Here is a 23,095-nt window from a genome sequence, read left to right as displayed (position 1 = left end):
TAATTGGGCCTTTTGAGAAAAGATTTCCAAAAAGTGTCTTATAATTGTATCTTCTTACAATTCTTCTTACATTTTCATTCATTCAAACTAAGTCATTGGCTACTGATGGAAGCAAAGGTGTCTGAGAAGGTAGACATTTTAAACAAAGCATGCTGCTGCTCCAAAGAAAAATGGAATTCTTTTACAAGAGAAGGAAAGAATGGAATTTGTTGGCAACCGGCTGGGTCTGTCATAGACATCAGTTATTGAATCAAGATTTTAGAAAAAATGGTCATCAGACAGATCAAGGCTATATTTTATGATAAGACTATAAAGTGCAGTTATGCCATATTTCCAAGTAAGGGTATTGGATATGTAACTGAACAGAGAAGAACACTGATATCTTTTCATGAAAGTCAATAAGCTTTACCAGTGTATAGGCTTAATACACAGCCAACTGTTCAAGTTTATACTAAGGAAATATGCAAAAGTACCTTGTCTTAGAAAATAACCATGGGTCCATTACAGTGTATCTAGAGAAAATGTCAAGATAATCAGTAACTAATCTATTCAGCACATATGTTTGTGTTTTACACATGTAAGGTATACACACCAGGTATTGGGGATATAAAGAGGGAACAGAGACAGGGTTTACATAAACTATTATTGTTTGCTAGAAAGGATTATTCATATGTACAAATAATGATTAAAATCTATGTAGCATGTTCAGTTACATAAAATATATCAATATTATTATCAGGAAAGACCTGACAAAATTGTATAAATTTGCATTTATTTCTTTCAGTGGAGAAGGAAACAATGGAACCAAGGATGACAGGTAGATGAGTGGGATAGTTCACCAATCTTTTGAGTCAGAAATCCTAGGTCCATATCTAGGTCAGCCACTTTTTATCTGTGTGATATTACAAATACCTAGAGATAAAACCAGCCCCCCTTTTTTTAAAAAAATCTAAGAGACAAAGTCATTAGTTATGTTTTTAACCACTATATTATTATGGTTTTTCTGATCCTTAAAATGGTGTAAATGAAAATTCATTCTGTTAATTTGAAGTGATTCAAAGAAATATTTCTCCCCATAGCTGAAAATAACAGTACCATACTAGCTTATTTGCCCTCTGAAACTTTTTGTACTTTTATAAACTAAAAAAAATTTTTTTTGGTATTTTTAGGGCTGTACCCATGGCATCTGAAAGCTCCCAGGCTAACAGTCAAATCAGAGCTATAGCTGCCAACCTACATCACAGCCACAGCAATGGGGGATCCAAGCCACATCTGCAACTTGCAAGCCACAGTGGCAAGACAGCTCATAGCAGTGCTGGATCCTTAACCCACCGAGCAAGGTCAGGGATCAAACCTGCATCCTCATGGATACTAGTCAGATTTATTACTGCTGAGCTACAACAGGAACTCTTATAATCTAAAATTCTTAATCTTTTAAAAAATTTTATTTGGGTATAGTTGATTTACATTGTGTTAACTTCTGCTATAAAGTGATTCAGTTGTACATACATATATATGTATGAATATATATATCACTCTTTTTCATGAATCAATCTCTCTCTCTCTATATATATATATATATAGAGAGAGAGAGAGTTATATATATATAACTCTTTTTCATGTTCTTCTCCATTATGATTTATAATGGGATACTGAATATAGTTCCCTTTGCTATACAGTAGAATCTTGTTGTTTATCCATTCTATATATATTTTGTATCTGTTAATTCCAAACTATTACCCTATCCCTCCCCTACCTCCTCTCCCACAAGTCTGTTCTTTGTCTATGAATCTGTGTGTATATAAATTCATCTGTATCATAGTTTAGAATCCACTTATTAGTGATATCCTATGGTATTTGTCTTTATATTTCTGATTTACTTTGCTTAGTGTAATAACCTTTAGCTTCATCGATGTTGCTGTAAATGGCATTATTTCCTTTTCTATGGCTGAACAGTATTCAATTATTTATGTACCACATCTTTATCCATTCATCTGTTGATAGACACTTGGATTGTTTCCTTGTTTTGGCTATTGTAAATAGTGACGCTATGAACATAGAGGTGTATTTATATTTTCAAATTATAGTTTTGTCTGGATATATGCCCAGGAGTGGAATTGCTTGATCATATGACAACTCTTTTAGTTTTTTAAGGAAACTCCATACTGTTTTCCATAGCGGCTGCACCAATTTATATTCCCAGCAACAGCGTATAAAATCCGTAATATTTTTTTTTCTTTGTCTTTTTGCTATTTCTTGGGCCACTCCAGCGGCATATGGAAGTTCCCAGGCTAGGGGTTGTATCGGAGCTGGAGCCACCGGCCTACGCCAGAGCCACAGCAATGCAGGATCCAAGCTGCGTCTGCAACCTTCACCACAGCTCACAGCAACGCTGGATTCTTAACCCACTGAGCAAGGGCAGGGATCGAACCCGCACCTCATGGTTCCTAGTTGGATTCGTTAACCACTGCGCCACAACGGGAACTCCAAAATCCGTAATATTAATTAAAGTTCAGATATCTATCTTTCTTGGTCCACATAATCCAGGAAATACTTAACATTTTAGGAGGAAAAACACCAAGATGTTGCAAAATATAACCATCTATAACATATTCTTATTTGTGTATTTAAGTTTTCAGTTAAGTTTGAATAGATACACCTTTCTTAGAAAATTCAACATCGCTAGTTGTGTTGACTAAAGGGTGACAGGTTGAATGGTAAGAAAACTAAACAGCCTATTTGTCATTCTCTGATATTTGATTCTAAGAGGCCCTTAATAATCTTCACAAACCTCTCAATATTAATGTTTGCTTAAGTACGCTGGAAATTCTTTACATTAAGTTGAATAAATACAACATTCCTTCTGTCTGAAACTTTGTTATAGAAATATAACTGGCATGGAGTTTAAGACTGAATTACGTTGAAGTGGAAGTGCCTTAAACTATTTTGAAAAGACCACCAAAACCAACCATGTTAAAACAGGTTGCAATTCCATAGAGATTTCTGTTAAGGCCTTTTTTTTTTTTTTTTTCTTCTGTATACTTTTATTGTAGCAACATAATAAAAAGATAAATTTATATTTTTATTAATCCTTTTTTAAAATTTATTTTTTTCCATTGTACAGCATGGGGACCAAGTAACATACACATGTATACATAATTTTTCCTCCCATTATCATGTTGCAATATAAATATCTAGACTTAGTTCTCAGTGCCACACAGCAGGATCTCATTGTAAATCCATTCCAAGAGCAATAGTTTGCATCCATTAACCCCAGCTCCTGACACCTCCCACTCCCTCCCTCTCCCCCAAGGGCCGCCACAAGTCTATTCTCCAAGACCATGATTTTCTTTTCTGTTGAAAAGTTCATTTGTGCTGTATATTAGATTACAGTTATAAGTGATACCATATGGTATTTTTCTTTCTCTTTCTGACTTATTTCACTCAGTATGAGAGTCTCTAGTTCCATCCATGTTGCTGCAAATGGCATGATGTCATCCTTTTTTATGGCTGAGTAGTATTCCATTGTGTGTGTGTGTGTGTGTGTGTGTGTGTGTGTGTGTGTGTGTGACATTTGGGTTGTTTTCCATGTCTTGGCTGTTGTGTATGGTGCTGCAATGAACATGATGGTGCATGCCTTTTTTAAGGAAAGTTTTGTTTGGATATATGCCCAAGAGTGGGATTGCTGGATCATTTTGTAGTTCTCTATAGATTTCCAAGGTACCTCCATACTTTCTCCATAGCGGCTGTACCAGCTTACATTCCCACCAACAGTGCAAGAGGGTTCCCTTTTCTCCACAATCCCTCCAGCACTTGTTATTTGTGGACTTATTAATGATGGCCATTCTGCCTGGTGTGAGGTGGTATCTCATGGTAGTTTTGATTTGCATTTCTCTAATAATCAGGGATGTTGAGCATTTTTTCATGTGTTTGTTGGCCATCTATATATCTTCCTTGGAGAACTGTCTATTCAGGTCTTTTGCCCATTTTTCCATTGGTTGATTGGCTTTTTTGCTATTGAGTTATATAAGTTGCTTGTATATTCTAGAGATTAAGCCCTTGTCCATTGCTTCATTTGAAACTATTTTCTCCCATTCTATAAGTTGTCTTTTTGTTTTCTTTTTGGTTTCCTTTGCTGTGCAAAAGTTTTTCAGTTTGATTAGGTCCCATTGGTTAAGGCCTTCTTATTCATATTTTTTGAAGAAGCTGATGACATCTGAACCATGGTAAATATGCTAATAATTCCTAGGATCAGTTCTTTGTTGTTTTTATGCATCATAATCTATGAGAGATAGCTTTAGCAAAGATCTTCCAGTGACAGTTTCCTATATCTATTCCAAGAATTACCTTCAGGGACAGAAATCTATTTCCAATGCAAAACCATCATTTGGGAGCAGATATATCTGTAATTTATCACCTGTGGAATCTTCAAAACAGATCCCCATATAAGAAAACAAAAATTAGGAACAACAGCAATTTTAAATTAAAACTATTTTTGACCAACCTAGATGAAAGATTATTGAGAATTACCTACAAAATATCATTAATTATAAATTATAATAAATGTGATCAAGTTCGTTTTGTGAAGAATTATCATCCGTAATAAATAAAATAATCAGTTCATTGAAAACAATCAATGTATCAGTGTTTCTTTGAGTGGCACTTGCCTGTTGCTGACTGATGGGAGGGGCCAGATTTTCCCAAAATGGCCACCTCCAGAGAAAGGCAGCTGCTGAATATTCCCGAGAGCTTTGCTTTCAATTTGCGTCCCTCACAACAAGCCACATTCACCCCTGTTTTCCCAGGATGTCCTCCAAGAACTGCAGTCAGGTTTGACCCAGATTCCTATGGAGACCTCACTCTGCCCTGGGACCCAGTGCACATGAAATTCCATGTGCGCCTTTTAAGAATGGGGTCTCCATTTCCCCCAGTCCCATGGAACTCCTGAGCACAAGCCCCACTGGCCTTCTATGCCAGATGATCCAGGGGCTCTTTCTCCCAGTGCTAGCGCACCTGAGGGTTTGATGTGCGGCTCCGAATTCTCACTCCTGTAGGTGAGTCTCTGTGAACCAGTTAGTTTTCAGTCTGTGGAGCTTCCCACCCAGGAGGTATGGGGTTGTTTATATCGTAAAATCTCCCCTCCTACCTCTTGATGTGTCCTCCTCTTTTTCTTCTGGAGTAGCGTATCTTTTTTAAGGTTTCTGGTCCATTTGGGTGGAGATTGCTCAGCCTTTAGTTGTGAATTTTGTTGTTTTTAGGAGAGAAGTTGAGCTCTAGTCCTTCTATTCTGCCATCTTAATCCTCCTGAATTTTTCATTTGATAAATGTTTTTGAGCATTTATTATGGCTGGGGTATGGTGATACACTTGACTTCAGTGGAACTAGTTAATAGTCATGATCAGAGGAAATGAAATTAAACTCTTCCTGGAAACTTTCATTGCATAGGTGAATTCCAGAGTAGTTAGTTGAAAGCTTCTTATTGTCTTTAATTAGGACAAAGACTTTGAATATTTATTCTGACTATTATTGACTAATGGTGCCATGATACTTCTGTAAAATCTCATTTCTGGATTTTACAAGTGGCTTCTCTAAGAAGTTGTGATACATGATTATTATAATTCTGAAAAATTAATGTTGGTCTCATCCACTTGTAATAGTGGTAATTTTTTAAACTACAGCAAAGTAGCTTTTCTCCTTTGGAATTTACATAATTAAACTTTTCTTTCTTTCCCCTAGAACTTTTATCTGTCTTGGGACTGGCTAGATGTTAACGGTTGATGTAGAGAATATGGTTATCATGGGAAAGTGCAAAAATAAAGAGAATAAATATCCAGTTTTGTTATTTAAGGCAGAATTTTGCAGTAGGAAACTCATCTTGAAACTCAGAATTTGTAAAAAAATACAGGCTTTCCTAATTTCTCTTAGCTTTCTTCTAATATCTCATGAATCAAGATTAGAAGAAACTATAATTTGAATTCTTCAAAGTGAGGAAAGGATATTCTTTGTTCATGAAAATTAAATTTGTTTCACTAGATAAAAGAAGGAAATAAGACTGAGGATGTTAAAAATCTAAAACCCGGTCTTCAGTTTCTAGTAGCTTTTAGGAAGAAAATAAACCTGAGAGAAAAAAGGACAGCGATCAAATGGGTAAGTTACCAGTCTCTCTAGGACCTGAATCTCTAGTTGGTGGAGGACACTCACTTCAGAAATCCAGATTTTCTGAATTGGTATGGGGATGGGGAGTGAGAAAATCTTATCAATGGCATGCTGCAGTTTAGGAGATGCCTTATCCATAGGGCAGTTGCCAGTATGACATGCAATGATAGCCAACACTTATCCAAGGGAGCTAGAATCACCATTTGCCCTTGGGGCTTCTGCCTCATAGGTAAGCAAGACATAGGTCTCCAGGTATCCCTCTATAGAGGCCTAGATTACCTGACAGGGCTATTGGCCTAGGTGGAGGTGGAGAAGAAACCTTGGTATTGTAGGAAAGCCTAGAGACATAGAACTTCAGCAATGAACACTAATCCAGCTGTACCTAACTCTCAAGCAGAACCAGTTGCATTCCAGCACTTAGATGAGACCAGCAGCATTTCACCATTGGTACAGACATTCCTAGCACTAAGGTGGAACCACTTACATCATAGCAGCCACCAATCCAACTATTAATTCAAAATAGAGATGAGAGAAAATCCCAGAAAGCAGTAAATGGATTCAAGAGTATACTCTCTCAAGCAATGAGACTCTATGAAATAAAACTCTATTCCAAATACTCAAGTAAGTATTGGGAAACTGAAAGGAATTGGCCCAGAACTCAAAAAGATTGAGCACTTCTGCTGAAGAAACCCAATTGAGATTACCAGTTTAGATTCTATTTCTATCACCTCTGTTTCCAACTCCATCCTAAAAGTTGAAGACTCATACAATAGTTTAGAAGAAATGGAGAATCGGACAATTATAATTTTGTTGTCTATTTGAGAAAATTTGTAACTTTTCTACAAGTATTTGCAAATATCTTTATGAAAAATATTCTATAATTATATAATATATGATATATAAACATACATATGGTATATATGCCTACTATAAATACATTTATATTTAACATATTTATATGTTATAAATATATTTATATTTTCTATTTATATATTTACCAGGATTTTATATATGTTATATATAGTAAATAAATATATGAGTTTCAGAAAATGGCTAACATCAAATACTAAATTAATTTCTGTGACTTTTTAAAAAATTTCCATTTGTTCAAAGAATAGACTAAATGAAAATACTTTCCAAAAAGAACTGAAGATGTGTTTCCTAATGAATGCCTAATATTGCCCTGTTTATGTACTGATTATAGGGCCTATGGGGTGGGAAGTTTGAAACAATGATTTTTATTTTTCTCTTGTCACCAGCTGATATTGTATGAAGGTGGCAAAATAAGTCATGAAAGAAACTAGACTGATGATTGTTTAATCCTAGAAAACTATGGCATACTGCTAAAGGAACTCCAGAGGTGCAAATGACTAAAAGTAATAGATGATGAGTTGACAAAATGGCTAATAGTGTTAATAGTGTTCCATTTGTACTCCAATGAAAAGCAAAATTAACTACTTCTATTTAGTTTATATTTTCTTCTAACTTGTAACTTCCCATATCAATGTTTTACACAACAAAACTATAACTCCATGGAAATCTTCTCATCAAATTTTCACTTGGGAGGGCATAAATCAGAAATCTGTATCTTCTGCTTATCTGGGACAAGATCAAGTATCTCTTTAAGGAGAGTTTGTATGTTTCTAAAATAATGCTTACACAAAACAAGTCTGTGTACAGTAAGTATACAAATCATTATGCTAAAATGTCTTAACACTAGGTTAGATATTCAATAAGTATTTGTTGATCATAAAATGCAAATTCAAAATTACTTGATTCTCAGTCAAATTTATGGCATTAAATGTTTAGATAACACATAATTGACTGTACTTGAAAATGAATAGTTGCTGAATTTTCTTACTTAGATTTTAGTAATCTATCTTTTATTATAGGATTTGCAAGGTTATCATTTTCTACATAAAGAGGCTTAAAAACAATGACAATGAAAATTTAAATTAAACACCCAAAGAGATGACATTTGGTGATCTGTGTGGGTATAAAATCCACTATAAAAATATTCTCTATTTAATTTCATTTTGTAGAGGTGAGATTGCACTTTTTCCTGTCTGCCCTGTTTTATAAGCAATTTGCATTGTTTAAAAACAAAAAGAGAAGATTTGTTTTTCCGAGATTCAAGACAGGTATATATAAAAGTGTGGTAGTTGGAAAAGATGCTTATATGATTTCAATTTTCTCAAATTCACCAAGGCTTATTTTGTGGCCTAGTGATCTGTCCTGGAGAACGTTCTGTGTGCACTTGAAAACTGTATATTCTGCTGCTTTTGACTGGAATGCTCTATAAATAGCAATTAAATCCATTTGGTCTAACGTGTTATTTAAGGCCTGTATTTCCTTATTGATTATCAGTCTGGATGATCTGTCCATTGATGCAAGTGGGGTGTTAAAAAGTCCTCTACTATTATTGTCTTAGTATTTGACTTCTCCTTTTATGTCTGTTAATATTTGCCTTATATATTGAGGTGTTCCTACATTGGGTACATATGTATTTATGATTGTTATATCTCCTTAGATTGATCCTTTGATCATTAGGTAGTGTCCTTCTTTGTCTCTCTTAAATGTTTTTATTTTAAAGTCTATTTTATCTCATATAAGTGGCTTTGTGGCTACTCTGGCTTTGTTTTGATTTCCATTTATGTGGAGTAACTTTTTCTATCCTCTCACTTTCAGTCTGTATATGTGTCCCTGAATCTTAAGTGAGTCTTTTGTAGGTAGCAAATATATGAATCTTGTTTTTATATTCATTCAGGCAATCTCTTGTCTTAGGTTGGAGCATTTAATCCATTTACATTTGAGGTAATTATTGATATATATGTTCTTTTTTCCATTTCATTAATTGCTTTGGATTTGTTTTTGTGTTTTTTTTCCCCTTTTTTGTATTTTAATGACTATTTAATGTTATATTTTAATTCCTTTTTCTCTTTTGTGTTTATATCTATTATAGACTGGGTTTGCAGTTACCTTGAATTTTTTATATAGCAGTCTATACACATACGTGATTATTGTTATACACATGCATTGCTGATATCTTAGTTTAAAATTTTTTTGTTTTGTTCTGTTTTGTTTTTGGCCACCCAATGGCATATGGAGTTCTTGGGCCCAGGATCAGATCTCAGCCATATTTTCTACCTAAGCCACAGCTTCAGAAATGCTGGATGTTTAACCCACTGTGCTGGGCCTGGGACTGAACCTGTCCCAGCACTCACAAGATGCCACTGATTCCACTGTGCCACAGTGGGAACTCATCAAATGCATTTTAATTTCCCTGCATTTGTACTCTCCTTTTCTTATGATCAGTGTTTTTGATATTTTATTTTACATATAATAATTTTATGTATCTCTTAACAGCTATTGCAGATACAGATAACTTTACTACTTTTGTTTTTTCACCTCCCTACTAGCTTTGTGTGGATAATTTCTTACCATTACTGTAAGTTTGCCTTTACCAGTGAGCTTTTTCATTCCATAACTTTGTTCCTATCTGTGCTCTTTTCTTTTTCGCCTAGAGAACTTACTTTAAAATATGTTTTAAGGCTGGTTTGGTGATGCTGAATTACTTTAGCTTTTGCTTATCTGTAAAGCTTTTGATTTCTCCATTAAATCTGTATGAGAGCCTTGTTGGGTAGAGTGTTCTTGGTTGTAGGTTTTCCTCTTTCATCACTTTAAATATATCCTGCTGCTCCTTTCTGTCCTGCAGAATTTCTGATGAAAAATCAGCTGATGGTCTTAAGAGAGTTCCCTTGTATGTTATTTGTTGCTTTTAGATTCTCACATTTGTCATTTTGATTACAGTGTGTCTTGGTGTGTTCCTCTTTGGGTTAATACTATACGGGTCTCTGCATTTTCTGGACTTGTATGACTATTGCCTTTTCCAGGTTATAGAGGTTTTCATCTACTATTTTTTCAAATATTTTCTCAGGCCTTTTCTCTGTCTCTTCTCTTCTGAGATCCCTATAATGTGAACATTGGTGTGCTTGATGTTGTTCCAGAGGTCTTTTAAACTGTCCTCATATCTTTTAGTTCTTTTTTCTTATTTTTTTTTTCTGTTCAGTGGCAGTAAAATTCCACTACTCTGCATTCCAGCTCACTGATCCTTACTTCTCAATCATTTAGTCTACTATTTATTCCTTCCATAATAATTTTCATTTCAGTTATTTTACTATTCATCTCTGTGTGGTCACTCTTTAAAAAGAGAAAGGAAAAGAGAGGGAAGAGAAAGAAGGAAAAGCAATTGTGACAGTGTAAACATTTGGGGGATTTGGATAATGATTATTAGGAATTCTTTGTACTGTTGTTTCACCTCTTCAATATGTCAAAATAAAAAAAGGTAAAATAATGAACAAAACAAGAGTAAATAGAGGGGTTACAGGAAAAAATTGCTGAGCATGAAACTCACAAGCCTTGGATTGGTTTTATTCAGAAAATCTGGGGCCTTGGAACCTTTTTCAGAGTCTTAGTCCACTAGTCACCACGACTGAGACCTCAAGCCTGACCTATTAACAAATTTATTCACCTCATCAGTTAATAATTTAGGAACTTTGCAGAGTGATGTAACTCTTACCTTCTAGAACGATAATAGGGAACATTTTCTCAATTTTGTGACAAATCAAGATGCAATTAAGTTTCTGAAAATGACTGAGATGTTATCATATTTGATTTGCAAATGTAGAATGCATTATGCAATGAATATTTGCCAAATTCAGCAAATCTATTATTTCTAAAGGCAAAAAATTTTTAAGTTACTCTTAATAAACAACAAAAATATATATACAAGGAGAAATTAACTGTTCCTTATGCTATTAAGAGCTTCTCTAATTTTATAATTAGCTTCCATAATTTTAATTTGATGTTAAAAACAATTATATCGAGATATAATGGAAGAGAAGAAGCTGTAGATTCTTGTAAACTATCAGAAAAAGAAACGTCTCAGTAAATAATGAAAAATTAAAAGCAACTATGCATATCTATATCTACTAGGAACATTTATTTCCTGTCTTTCTGTGTCAGTTCTACAAATTCTCTATTCCAAGTTTATTTTCCTACTGTTACTATGGGATAGATAACCTCTTAAATTATGTGTATTCCCACTACTACAATGGTGCTAGATATTTATTTTGGTCTAAACAGTTTATTGTGTATTTTAAACAGTTTTTGCTTACTAAAATTATAGGAAAATAAAAATGTTGAGTGTCAAAAAATATAGATAAAAGGTCAACTTGTGTACTGTCTTCTATTTTTTAGACCCTTACTTTTGCCACATCTTCTTTCAGTACTGTAACAATAATTGCAGTAGCCAAAGAAATTCTAAAAGTATACCAAAAATAACAATTATGAAATAATCATATCTAACATGTCCTGAGCTCTTCTTATATGTCATACACTATGTTATGCTCTTATTTTATTATAACAATTCCAATAGACATATTATCTCCAATTTATAGATGTGATAACTAAAACTCAGAAAGATTAAATAATTCTCCAAGAACACAAAGCTAGAAAATGGGTAGTTCAGCTTAAATCTAGGACCATCTGATTTCAAAAGCCTGGAAAAATCATTTTTAACAATACTATTTATTAACCTGGATTTACCATTTGATCTACAGCATACAAAAATATTTATTTGGGTGAACATTTCCTCAGTTTTCCCAGGTTACAAAACTCTTCAATTCTGGATAAAGTGCTATATATTCATTGTACATTAACCCATTTAATACTCAAAGCCTCCCAAGGGAAACATGGTACTGTCTCAAGCTTCCAGGCTTGGAGAGTGAATTGACTGAGTTCATACAGACACTAAGTGGTGGTAAGAGAACAAATAGCAATCCTGGTATTTTAGTTGATCCTGATACACTACTTAGAACTTACTGAAATTTGGAAACTTAAGGAGTGGGTTATCTACTCTATGTTATTTGTTCTCAAACTTGACTGCACAGCTTCCTGAGTTCCACCCTAAGAAATTCTAATATAATTGATCTGGAGTAGTCCCAGGGCATCAAGATTTTTAAAACTTCACAGAGGACTCCAAGTTTTATATGGGCTCAAAAATCTCTCTTCCTTCCTCCTTTTCTTTCTCCTTTTTGTCCTATACCTCCTCTTTCTTCATCACCATTTCCCTTCCCAATAAATTAGCCAATTGACTTAGGTAATACAAAGATACAGATAGCCTGCTGTATTTCAGAGAGAAGCAAAGAGGTCATATGATATAGTTCATTGATTTCACACCATGCTATATCTAACTAAATCAGCCAAGTGAGGAGAAAGTATGAACTATTTCCACAAAGAACTACTTTCGACCCACTTTTCATATACTAGCATATGATCTCCACCCGGAGGTCTGTCTTCAGAAGGAAATTCAGTTTGTTATGTAGGTTAATCAGTAATTTGATGGATTAATCATTATTACCATTTTATGAAGAGAAAGATCATGTGTGCTTTGCAAAATCTGAGAGGTAAGAGACAGACCAAGCACATGTTGAAATTACCTGAATAGGCCTGATGAAGAAGACTGTGTATAGACTCCAAGAATCAGAAGCTGGAAAGATCACTCTTCTTACAGATAAGCTAACAGAAAAGTTCAGTGAATGATCCATGGCTTCATAATTGAGTACTGATGTTCCCACCAGTAATGAAGTACCAAGAAGAACCACCACTATTGAAAAACACCATCATGGCTCAGTGGAAATGAGCCCGACTGGTATCCATGAGGATTTGGGTTTGATCCCTGGTCTCACTCAGTAGGTTAAGGATCCGGCATTGCCATGAGCTGTTGCGTAGGTCACAGACACAGCTTGGATCTGGCATTGCTGTGGCTGTGGTATAGGCCGGCAGCTGTAGCTCCAGTTTGACTCATAGCCTAGGAACTTCTGTATGCTGCAGGTGTGGCCATAAAAAGATTAAAAACAAACAAAAACCATCTTAGATTTGTGTGGCCATCTGTGGTTGGATCTACTTTTTCAGCTTTGCACCTCTTCCTCCCTCACCCAAGGCTCACCAGAAGAAAGCAGATGGGCAAATAAGCTACCTTCAGTGAAAAAGAACCTACAGGAGGAAATGAGAAAGTCATTGGTAACAAGGATACCATATTGCTTCCCACTCCTACACATAGTAATTATGTGATGTTTGACAGGTAAATTTCGAGTAAGAACTAACTGGAGATATCACAATTCCTGGTTTCAAACTAAATCACAAAGCTGCAGTGATTAAAACAATGCGTTTTTGGGTAGTTCCCATTGTGGCTTCATGGTTAACAAACCTGACTAGTATCCATGAGGATCTGGGTTTGATCCCGGGCCTCTCTCAGTGGTTTAAGGATTCGGTATTGCCATGAGCTGCAGTCTAGATTGCAGATACAGCTGGATCTGATGTTGCTGTGGCTGTGGTGTAGGTCAGGGGCTATAGCTCCAATTAGACCCCTAGCCTGGGAACTTCCATATGCCATGGGTGTGGCCCTAAAAAGAAAAAAGAAATAAATAATTTAAAAAACAATGTCATTTTTGCATAAAAACAAACACATAGATCAATGGGACAGAAGTGAGCATCCATAAATTACCCACACATATATGGTCTGTTGATTTTTGACAAAGGAGTTAAGAATATACAATGGGGAAAGGATAGTTTCTTCAATAAGTAGTGTTGGGAAAACTGGACAGCCACATGCAAAAGAATGGAATTTGACCCTTATCTTATACCATAGACAAAAGTCAACTCAAAATGCATTAAAGACTTGGGTGTAAGACCTGAAATTATAACACTCCTAGAAGGAAACAGGCAATAAGCTCCTTGTCATTCATTTTTGGCAATCATTTTTTTAAATTTGGTAACAAAAGCAAACATAAAGAAATATGATACCATCAAACTAAAAACCTTTTGCTTGGCAAGGAAAATTATTAACAAAGTGAGAAGGCAATCTATGGAATGAGATAAAATATTTTTAAACTGCATATCTGATAAAGTGTTAATATCTAAAATATATAAGGAACTCAAAAAACTTAATAGTAAATAAACAAAATAACTTGAAAAATGGGCTAAGATCTGAATAAACATTTTTCCAAAGAATACACTGAAATGGCCAATAAGTACATTAAAATTGCTCAACATTGCTAATCATCAGGGAAATGCAAATCAAAAGCACAATAAGCTATCACCTTACACCAATCAAGACAGCTCTTATCAAAAAGACAAGAGAAATGCTAGCAAGGATATATAGAGAAGAGAACCCTAGTGTACAGTTAGTTGAAATGTAATCTGGAGTAGCCATTATGGAAAACAGAATATAGATTTCTCAACACATTAAAAATAGAACTACCATATGAGCCAGCAAGCCCATTTCTGAGTATATAGCAAAGGAAACAAAACCATTATCTCAAAGATATATTTGTACTCCCATGTTCCTGCAGCATTATTTATGGTAGCCAATGTATGAAAACAACCTAAATGTCCATTAATGTATGAAGGGATCAAGAAACTGTGATACACTACACATGCATAAACACACAAACACAGGAATATTATTCCAAATACTATTTGAATATAATATTATTCAAAGGAGAAGTAAATCCCCTCATCTGCAGTGAAATTGATAAACCTAGAGCACAACATGCTAAGTGCAATGAATTAGAGAAAGACAAATACTGTGTATATCACTAATATGTACAATATTTTTAAAAAGTCAAATTTATAGAAGTTGGAAGTAGAAAAGGAGCCAAGGGGTAGTGAAAATAGGGAGAAGTTGGTAAAGAGGTACAAATTTTCAGTTATAGGTTGAATAAGGTATGAGGATCTATTGTATAACACGGTGGCTGTAGTTAATAACATTGTATTGTAGCACTTAAATTTGCTAAGAAGGTGGAACTTACATGTTCTCACCAAGTTGGGAGGGCGGAATCTATGTGAGGTGATGAATATGTCAACATGATGGGGAAACTTCTTTTACAATATGTACATATATCAGATCATCACTTTCTTTAAATATCTTACAACTTTGTCAATTATATCTTGATAAAGCTGGTACAAAAATATTCTATGAAGATGGGAATTTTATTTATTGCTTTAAACCTACTTTTTATAATACTGCCTGGCACATGGTAGAAATTAGTATCCCTTTCACATTTAAGTTGTATTTTCTCATAATCTCTAGAGGCTCTGCACTTAATTTTCTCTTATTCTGCTTACACTTTTGACCAACTATATTTCTTTTTAAGATTTCTGTTCTGTTGTGTTTACCACTTTCTGGCTTTGAGTAGTTTGCTAAAATAAAAACCTTCCTTAGTTTCATCTGATGTATATATCCATCCACTGACATTTTCTTGTATTTTAATTTGAATATTATGGTTACTGCAGATAGAAATTTTCATCTTACATTCATAGTTAAAATTATTAATTAAATGGCATATTTTCAACACCAAGTGTATAGTTGTTGCATTTACATACTGTAGAGGAAACAAAAAAAACTTTTAAAAAAGTAGCTTTCTTCAATGAACTAAAAATATCACAGAGCAGAAAAAATTAAAGAGTAAATATGCAAAGCTGACTCAAAATGGTAGTTCTGTTTGTATACGCAACATAAGTTGAGAAGAAAAAGCTTGGTATATATAGCCTGATGTAATTTCTCTTTACTTTTGCAGTGAAGGACATACATTTCTCCTTACTAGACTTCATTTTTATACAGCAGAGAATTCTGCTTCTACTTTTTGTTTTAACATTATTATTATAGAGGATAAAAACATTTACAAAAGAAGAATGCTTTTATCTTTTATCACAAACCTCACGGACCCATCAACATACTTTTAACAATTATTGCCTCAACAGTAATCTTATTTCATTCATATTGCACCTACTTCTCCTACTTTTTTTAAATTTTACCATTGTGAAGCCAATCCCAAATATTGAATGATTTTATTTGTAAATGTGTCAATGTGAAATGCCAAATGGACCATTTTAAAAACATAGCAGCAGTGTTATTATCACACTTATAATCAATTTTTTTTTTTTTTTTTTGCTTTTTAGGGCAACAACTGCAGCATATGGAGGTTTTCAGGTTAGGGGTCCAATCAGAGCTACAGGTGCCTGCCTACACCATGGCCACAGCAATGCCAGATCCGAGCCACGTTTGTGACTTACATCACAGCCCACTGCAGTGCTGGATCCTCAACCCACTGACCAAGGCCAGGGATCAAATCCACAACCCCATGTTCCTAGTTGGATTTGTTTCCCCTACATCACAATGGGAACTCCAATAATGTCAATATAATCAAAATTTACTCAGTATTCATATTGTTCCAGTTGTCATATTTTCTAGTATTTTTTACTTCAATCAAAATATTAAAAAGTTCTTTATATTTGCCATTAATTGATATCACCTAAAAGCATTTTTACTGACACATGTTGAACTTCTAAAGCTAGAAATTTATTCTTTTTAATTATGAAATCTTTTGTCTAAGTTTTGGCTGGAGAATATATTTGATATCAGCTATAACACTAAGAAGAAAATTGAGACATCAGAGTATGATTTCTACAAGAAATTATTCCTGCTTCACTGGTTTGAGGATGAGAGCTTGAACTAAGCAGTCTAGAAATCCCTACTAATCAATCACTATCTTATACATTGTAGTGGTCACCTTGAGTGTGTTATACCTCCAAGCATGCATAGCCACCTACCTAAAATAATAATGAGTGATTCTCATTCCATAGGGATTCTTGGGCTGCCTTTTTATCATATCGACTGATTCAATAGAAAGTATATTTAAATGTTACTATTTATTCAATTTCTTTTGCCAGAGGCTTATTTATTTATTTATTTATTTTTTGCAAGGAAAAGAGGTATAGCACACTGTAACAGCAATGATTGAAAATAACTCTTAAAATGTCAAGGACTTTTTATTTAAACAATAATTAACAGATTAAATGCCAACCAATATATTTAATAACCATGATATTTTGCATTTGGACCACAGCCAACATCATCAGTAAATGTAGTCACTTAAGAATCACATAGCATTCTGACCTTGAAATTGAAATGTTATTTATTAGGGTATATTTTAATTGCTCACTAGTAACATTGACTAAATAAGGTATGTATATTAACTTTGAAAAGTTATAACTGCACCTGATTTTGCTAAATAACAGGAAAGTATTTGGGAGTAAATTTAATGTCATTTTAGCTTTTGCCTTAAATTTTTTGGATACAACTTTATTGCCCTATCATCAATATCTAAGACTGCTGAATTCATATATAATGCTTTAGAAAATATGAATATTAAATAAAATAGTTAATCCAATTAATATTTATCTAATGACTATTACATGCTAGACACTTTTCTAAGGAGTAGGTATAAAACAGAGACTAAAACAAAAACTTTTCCATGCCTTTTGGAGCCTCCTTTAAAAAACCCTCCCAAAAGGAAATAAGAAGAAAAAGGAAGGTTTCTCATTGACATTCCTAGGAAAAATATGAGTGTATTCCTTAAATATCCAACATGTTCCAAGCAGTGTGCAAGTAGCAGCAACAACAAAATGAGCTGGAATCATTCCTTCCTTCCCGAATGATGGGAAAAGCTAACAGAGCATAGTCATAACTAAGTAGTAGACTAGGCAAACTACAGAGTCAGTAGCAGAAACATCATGTGAAAACCAAAAGCAGCGTTGGCAGATGAGGGTACTAGTGGGAGATAATGAACGAGAAGGAAGATGGAATTTTTCCACCTCATTTTGATAGTAGATTCTTGGACGAATAGATAAAATAGATTTAGCTTTTAGTTTGCCATAGATTGAACTATATGACACGCTGTTAAGAGTAACAACTTTAGATTGCTGAGTGTGGGAGTTGAAATGCTATTTAACAACTAGGCAAGTCAAAGTAACAAAGTCTGTCAAATGAAAGAAAAAAGTTTACTAAATCAAGTTAATGGAGAATTTGAACTAAATCAAAATTTACAAGGCTTCTACAAATGGATATCTGATCCTATAAATGAAAGTTTATGAAAATGAACAAGTTTCTTCCTCTCCTGCTTTTTTTTTTCCTATAAAATAATTTGTTATTGGAATCAGAAAAGATAAAAGTTTTCTTCAGGTAACTTATCCTATTGTGTGTGTGTGTCTCATAAGGGTCCACTTTCAGAACATCATTTGCATATTGTCTCCCCCAGTCCTTGAATGACATCTTGCCCCACTAACTGTAAATTCCTTCTCCTTCTAATTTCTTAGGAAATCTTTCCTGATCTCAGTCTAAGCAGCACACCCTCCTCAGTGGAAACCATTTACTTCATCTACTGATCAGACACTGCAAGTACTAGTTCATGTCTAAGTCTTCCATTGGACTATATTCATTTCAAAAAAGGTAACAACTCAGTTTTCTTTCCATTGTATTTCCAGTGTCTCCACAGAAAATAATCCAGAGCGAATACTCAGTAAACTTTCACTAGATAAATTAATTCGGTATGTTTCTTAGAATTAGCTCTTTCTTCTAAAGATTACTGAACCTCCAGCTAGTCAGTATATAACTTCAAGGAGAAAAAAGCACCATCTCCAATAGAACTACTGTTGATGTAAATTACTGAAAATGAAAGGTTTCTTTGTTTACTGTTTTCTAAAAGCTACTTCTCTAGAACCAGAACCCATATTTATTTGTGTGTTTTATATACAGAAAATGCACAAAAATCCTTGAAGAAGCCAATCATAAAAACACCAGTGTCCTAAAAAATTATCAGCAGAAGAGTGATTTAGAGTAAATAATCCTCCACAATATAAAGTCATTTAAAAATATAACAAAGATAAAAAGTTCTTAAGAGTCAAAATTAAAAAGATGTTGCCTCTTACAGGACTCAGAATAGGCCTCATATTCCGAGGGACAAAGATAATTAAATTTCTAAGACTTCAGCACCACTAAGTTGTTGTTGTTATCATCATTTGAAATGATGAAAAGTGAAATATAATGCTTAGTTATTTATAAGGCCAGAATATACTTCCATGGTCAAATAATAATAATTTTTGGTCAATCTAATACATGTTTAATGAGGGACTTAAAAATTATCCTTATGAGAGGTTTTTAGTTTAGAGAAGTAAAAATGACAAGAACATATCAACTTAAACATACATTTCCAGTATCTTCAATAAGTATCTTTACACAAGGGCAAAATTTATACACATTTTTAGTCATGAAATGAGAATATGAGGAGACAACAGAAATTCTGTTGGTCAATCCATTTAAAATCTGGCAAAGCATATAATCATAAAAATGTAATAGGTACATAATATAAATATTTTAATTATTTTTCAGGGCCGCACTGTGGCATATGGAAGTTCCCACGAAAGGGGGCAAATTGGAGCTGCAGCTGCTGACCTATGCCACAGCCACAGACACAGCCACATGGGATCTGAGCCAAATCTGCAACCTACATCACAGCTCACACCAATGCCAGATCCTTAACCTGCTGCGTGAGGCCAGGGATTGAACCTACATTCTCATGGATACTAGCTGGGTCTTAACCCACCGAGCCACAAGGGGAACTCCCTAAATATTTCAATTTAACCTAAGCTCTAATGTATATTAATTTATAATATATATATATAATATTTATATAAAACATATATAATATAAATTGTTGTATATTAATTTTGTTTTATTCTTTTTAAATATAAAAAAATGTATTTACTATGCAAACTGTGGGAAGAATCCCTACAGGGATTAACTAGCATTTGCATTCAGTTATAATTAGAGTCAGCCACCCATTAGTATCATTTTCTGCTATGGAGTTAATGTTTATGTCCCCCATATTTCATATGTTCAAATCTTAACCTCCAATATGATTGTATCAGGAGGTGGGGCATCTGAGAGGTAATTAGGTCATGAGGCTAGAACCCTCATGAATGGGATTAGTGTCTTTATAAGGGGATGAAGTGACCAAAGCACTAATGCCCTATGTCTATGTCAATCTCTATCCCTTTCCTGCCCCTTTCTCCTCCCAGTTCTTATATACAGGAAAAAGATGGTTGTCTGCAAACAAGGAAGAGTATATACTCCCTAAATACCAGATCTGCTAGAGCTTCAGTCTTGGACTTTGCAGCCTATAGCAATCCTGAGAACTTCAGGGAAAAAGTTGAAAAATAAATTTCTGTTAAGTCATCCAGTCTACAGGAATTTGTTATAACCACCTGTTCTGAGTTAGACAATTACCTATATCATGTGTTTATTTCAACTAGCTTTTATTAACTAAATTTTTACAAGCACATTTCATATAATAATGCTTACATGCTAATTAAATTTCATAACTAGAATTCAAAATGCAATTGTGATAATCCATTTAAGAAACACACAGGCGAGTCTTTTTGATTGTATAATTCAAGTAGTGGAGTAAAAGTAGCTACAGGGATGCAAACCAAATAGACAAGGTCAATAGTCAAAAAGCAAAGACGAAAAGTAGCATATTCTAGCTGCCTAACTCCAATGGCAGATTCTTCTACGTAAGTGTGAAGTTTAAGTAGAGAGAATATTTCCAACATACGACATATTATTTTCTGTTTTAATTATCTTCTGCTCAAAGATCAAAGTTACTCTATTGCAGAAAAATACAGACTAGCATTCATGAAAAACCTAAAAATATGGCTGTCCTATCCTTAGGCTTAGACAGTAAGGTACAATTTGTACAGAGTGTAGAATTACTGTTGCCTTGTTCTGTTTTTCTTTCTAAGGATTTATCTAGTATGTCATTGGAAAGCTATTACTTGGCAGGCTAGCTATGCACAGTCTGAAAAACACCTTGGTTCTAACCATATTTATCTGTTCCATATCACTAAAAAATGCATGCCTTTCTTAACTTACCTGACTTGTATAGCAAAACCTTGAAACTATGATCTGCATTCCATGATTTGGAAGAAAAAGTTTCATTTATTTATAACTTGTTTAAAAAGAAAGTGGAAAGGAAAGAAAAGGAGATATAGTGTAAATATAAAGCATAAGACATACTCATTGAAATTAATATGATAATACTGGCTTTCTGACATTTTCAGTTTCTCGCTTCAATGAAGGACTTTTATCCATATGCCGATATTATAAATTTACCTCAATATCATAATTACATGAATAGAATACAACATTATGTATTTTGATGGAGTATTTGAGTCTAACTGCACTCTAAAATTTTATAATTTTATTCTATGTGTAGACCTAGCCATTGCATCTACGCATAATCATAGACATAAATTGACTCTTCCATGTTTTGAATATTTGACAGATTTTGATTAAAGGCAAAAATCATGCATATAATTACTTGCTCTGTTTATACTCCATTAAGTAACTAGGGCTCTAATTTTCCATTACGTAATACTTATGAGAAGGTAGATTCTTCCCACCTAAAATTATTATGAAACAAAGGAAAAAAAAAAAGAAAACATAAGGGCCTCAGTACTTAACTCTCTTTATGAACAAGATTGCTGGCCCAGTCTGCGATTTTGTATTTGCCACCTCCATAATCTCATAAGCATAAACTGTATAAAATCAACCCTCCATCATACACACACACACATGCATTCTGTTTCCCTGGAAAACTCTAATGCACACATCAAAGTAACAGTTATTTGCTTTCTATGTTCTTTGAAAATACATATGCTTTTATCTTTTTTTCTTTTTAGGGCTGCACCTGCCGCATATGAAAGTTCCCAGGCTAGAGGATGAATTGGAGCTATAGCTGCTGGCCTATACCACAGCCACAGCAATGTGGGATCCAAGCTGCATATGTGACCTACACCACAGCTCACAGCAATGCCAGATCCTTTACCTCCTAAGCAAGGCCATGGATCAAACCCGTACCCTCATGGATACTAGTAGGATTCGTTTCCACTGTGGCACATAGGGAACTCCAAAATTTTTATCTTTACATCCCTTTACATTTCCTAAAATGGATTCAAGTCTCACAAATTTTTTGAAATATTATAACTGTTAACAGTATGCTTATGCTAAAAATTAGTTACCACAATAATAAATGCTGGTGAGGCTGTGGAAAAAACCCTCCTATACTTGTGGGAATGTAAATTGGTGAAAACACTATGGAGAACAGTGCGGAGGCTCCTTAAAAAACTAAAAATAGAGTTACTATATGATCCTGAAATCCCACTCCTGGGCATATATCAAAGAAAAGATGTAAACTTTAATTCAAAAAGATACATGCCACCTGGTGTTCACAGAAGAAGTATTTATAATGGCCAAGATGTGGAAGCAACCTAAATGTCTATTGACACATGAACAGATAAAGAAGATGTGGTATGTATACACACTTACATACATATATGAATATGCACACATGTATGTAATTTTATTCAGAGTTTGGGATTTTGAGGGACACAAGACACCCATCTCCTTTCATGTGTACATACATATATGTGCATGTTATATATACATATATGTATATAAAATGGAATGTTACTCAGCCACAAAAAATAATGCCATTTGCAAAAATATGGATGGACCTAGAGATTATCATACTAAGCAAAGTAAGTCAGACAAAGACAATACAATATCACCTATCTGTGCAGTCTAAAAATGATACAAATGAACTTATTTACTAGGCATAAATAGAATCACAGACATAGAAAACAAACTTATGGTTACCAAAGGGGGAAGGGGAGGGAAGGGATAAACTAGGAATTTGGAATTAACAGATAGACACTACTATATATAAAATCGATAACCAACAACATACTGTATAGCACTAGAAACTACAATATCTTATAATAACCTACAATGGAAGAATTTTTTAAAAATTATATATATATAGTATATGTATTTGTGTACATATATTTATACATATCTTAACCGCTTTGCTGTATACCTGCAACTAATACAACACTGTAAATCAACTATATTTAAAAAACTACTGTGATCACATTCAGTGGCTGAATAGATTTAACAAATCACACAAGAAAAACAAGA

At 34.1% G+C, this 23,095-nt stretch overlaps 1 long non-coding RNA gene across 1 annotated transcript in view; it reads left to right on the top strand.

Moving 5' to 3' along the window:
- LOC110262098 overlaps positions 1–21,769 on the top strand; it is a 49,757-nt gene extending 27,988 nt beyond the window's left edge. Inside the window, exons 3-4 of the long non-coding RNA XR_002346651.1 lie at positions 18,376–18,508; positions 20,137–21,769. This is a non-coding gene — a long non-coding RNA (uncharacterized LOC110262098). The remainder of the gene's footprint in view (positions 1–18,375; positions 18,509–20,136) is intronic.

The sequence above is a fragment of the Sus scrofa genome, chromosome 1 (assembly GCF_000003025.6).
Source record: "Sus scrofa isolate TJ Tabasco breed Duroc chromosome 1, Sscrofa11.1, whole genome shotgun sequence".
In the NCBI taxonomy this organism is placed as follows: domain Eukaryota; kingdom Metazoa; phylum Chordata; class Mammalia; order Artiodactyla; family Suidae; genus Sus; species Sus scrofa.
The sequence above is the reverse complement of the archived record's forward strand: the minus strand, read 5'-3'. Positions and strand labels throughout refer to the sequence as shown.